Source organism: Arachis hypogaea, chromosome 19 (genome assembly GCF_003086295.3).
Source record: "Arachis hypogaea cultivar Tifrunner chromosome 19, arahy.Tifrunner.gnm2.J5K5, whole genome shotgun sequence".
In the NCBI taxonomy this organism is placed as follows: domain Eukaryota; kingdom Viridiplantae; phylum Streptophyta; class Magnoliopsida; order Fabales; family Fabaceae; genus Arachis; species Arachis hypogaea.
Genome location: NC_092054.1, coordinates 75,935,760 through 75,938,688, shown reverse-complemented (window position 1 = coordinate 75,938,688; position 2,929 = coordinate 75,935,760). Strand labels below are relative to the sequence as shown.

Sequence of the window (2,929 nt, the reverse complement as noted above, 5' to 3'; positions counted from 1 at the left end):
ATTTTTGTTAGAAAGCTTTCGATCTCAATTCTATTGGATAGCTGTCTTGACAGAGAAGCTACCCATAATTGGAATTCCTCTGATCCTTGAGAGAGGGATGAGGAATTCACGCTAGAATTGCTTTCTCACATTGGATTAGATTGGGGGTTGGATGGATATTGTGACATTTAATCCTACCAATACTTTGATCTATGAATTTGTGTGGTATAATCAGTGACCGAACTTAATCTCTTCCCATGAGCAATTAAATTAAGACATTGCGCAATTGTTTATGCTTAGAGAGATTTGTGAGCCAAGACATTGCCAAGAAAAGTCAATGAATGCATTGATTAAGGAAGAGATGAGAATGATTTGATCCAGAGAATTCAATATCTCCTGAAACCCAATGAATCCCCTACTCTGATCTTACCTATTCTGTTTAGATTCTCCTCTTTAATTCCATGCTCAATTTCCTCATTCCCATTTAATTTCTTGCAATTTATGTTTCTGTTATTTACTTTCTTGCAATTTTAATTTATGTTCCTTTAATTTCCTGCAATTTAAGTTTTCCGCCAATTTACATTCTGCAACACTAATTCAATTCTGATTTCGCTCAACTAGAACAATTCTCCAATTAACATTGATCAACCAACCAATCCCTGTGGGATTCGACCTCACTCTATGGTGAGTTTTTACTTGACGAAAATCCGGTGTACTTGCCGGTAGAAAATTTGTTGAGAGGCAAATTTTCGTGCATCAAGTTTATGGCGTCATTGACGGGGATTGGTTTTGTATTGACAATTTCTAAATTTGAGGATAACTAGATTGAGCAATTTTATTTTCTTTTGTTAATTGAATTTAAATTTCTGCTATTATATTTACTTTCTGCAATTTTAGTTGTTTCTCTCTATTTTTCTTTATTTTTTTTTCATTCCATCAAAACTAATCCACTTACTCATTAACTGTTTGATTAATTGCCTCAATTGCTCTAACCACACTTTTTCATTAACTGTGAAATCTGCACTTGCTGGTTGCTGCATGTTTTGGTACCTGTATGACAGGTAGAAGAGAGGTCTCAACCTCTTTTGACAGTAAACCGGAGAGAACCTTCTTGAGATTAAGGAGGGAAGCAAGAGGAAAGAAGACTATTGGTGTAGAGGAAGAGGAGGAAGACTTGGATATAAACATGGAGGATGATATGGAAAACCATCATGAAGGAGAGGTGAACAATCATGCCAGAGGAGGTCAAGCCAATCCTGCTGGACAAGAGAGGAGAGTTTTAGGCTCCTATATCAATCCAAACCCAGGAAACTGTGGTAGAAGCATTCAAAAGCCAACTATCCATGCTAATAATTTCGAATTGAAGCCTCAGCTCATCACTCTCGTGCAAAACAACTGTTCATTCGGAAGAAGTGTCCAAGAGGACCCTAATCAGCATCTCACTACATTCCTAAGGATCTGTGATACTGTTAAATCTAATGGTGTTCATCCTGACACCTATAGATTGGTAATGCTTCCATTTTCTTTAAGGGACAAAGCATCCAAATGGCTAGAATCATTTCCCAAAGAAAGCTTGACAACCTGGAAGGATGTGGTGAATAGATTATTAGCAAGGTTCTACCCTCCTCAAAGAGTGAATAGATTGAGAACTGATGTGCAGACATTCAGACAGCAGGATGGTGAAATCTTGTATGAAGCATGGGAGAAATTCAAGGATTTGACAAAGAAGTGCCCTCTTGATATGTTCAATGAATGGGTACAGTTGCATATTTTTTATGAAGGACTTTCCTATGAATCAAAGAAGGTTGTAGACCACTCTTGTAGAGGTTCCCTCAAAAAGAAGAAGACGATTGAGGAAGCCATTGATGTCATTGAAATAGTGTCTAACAATGAATATTTTTATGCCTCTGAAAGAAGCAACAACAGAGAAGTCATGGAGCTGAACAACATGTATGCAGTTTTGGCTCAGAACAAGATGATTGCCAAGCAATTGGCAGATCTCACAAAGAAGATGGAGGCAAGCCAAGTAGCAGTAATCCACACCCAACCATCAGTACCAGAGGAGTCAAACGCAGAGGAAGAAAAAGTCAATTACATTGGAAATTCTGCAAGACAAGAGCATGACCCTTACTCCAAAACTTACAACCTTGGTTGGAAGAACCACCCAAACTTTGCATGGGGAAACCAAAAAAACCAAAACCAAAACTACATACCTCACAATCCAAACCATTATAACAACTTTACTCGCCAACACTCTAACCAAAGACCATATCAGACCACACAAAATACTTATTCACAGCCACCCTATCAAAACCAAAATAATCAGCCTCAACACCTCACTTCCAACCCACCATCTGATGACAGATTCTCAAAGATCGAAGCTATGCTTGAAAACCTTTACATGGAGTCTGAAGATAACAAAACATTCAAGGAGGAAGTGAGAATTGGTATGAAAAGTTGAGGAGAACTTATTAAGCAGCTTGAGTCACAAGCTGGATACCTATTTCAACAGATTTCCAAATCTACTGATAGCTTCCCAAGTGACACTGAGAAGAATCCAAGAGGAGGAACACAAAATTTGAGATGGGAAGAATGTAAAGCAATAAACCGTGCAAGTGAAGAGGTTTGGAGGGAAGAAATTAGCAATCCTGCAGAACATAATCATAGAGTTTCAGAGGAGAAGAAAGAAGAGATTGAACAAAGGACTGATCTTGCCCAAAGGAGAGAATCAAAAGAAAAAAACCCTGCAACCATATGTGCCACAAGCACCATTCCCACAGACACTCAGGAGCAGTGAGAAAGGGAAAACATACACCAGATTCTTGGATGTATATAAGACTCTTCATGTCAACATTCCCTTCCTCGAAACCCTCAAATAGATGCCTACTTGTATCAAGTGGATGAAGGAGTTACTAGCTAGGAAGAGCAATGATAAACCATTATTTTATGG

At 38.3% G+C, this 2,929-nt stretch overlaps 1 non-coding gene across 1 annotated transcript; it reads right to left on the bottom strand.

The window, feature by feature from the left end:
• Window positions 1-1,618: 1,618 nt before the first annotated feature.
• Window positions 1,619-1,722, bottom strand: LOC112781979 (small nucleolar RNA R71). The gene has a single exon (XR_003192725.1). It is a non-coding gene; the product is annotated as a small nucleolar RNA R71 (small nucleolar RNA).
• Window positions 1,723-2,929: the final 1,207 nt, after the last annotated feature.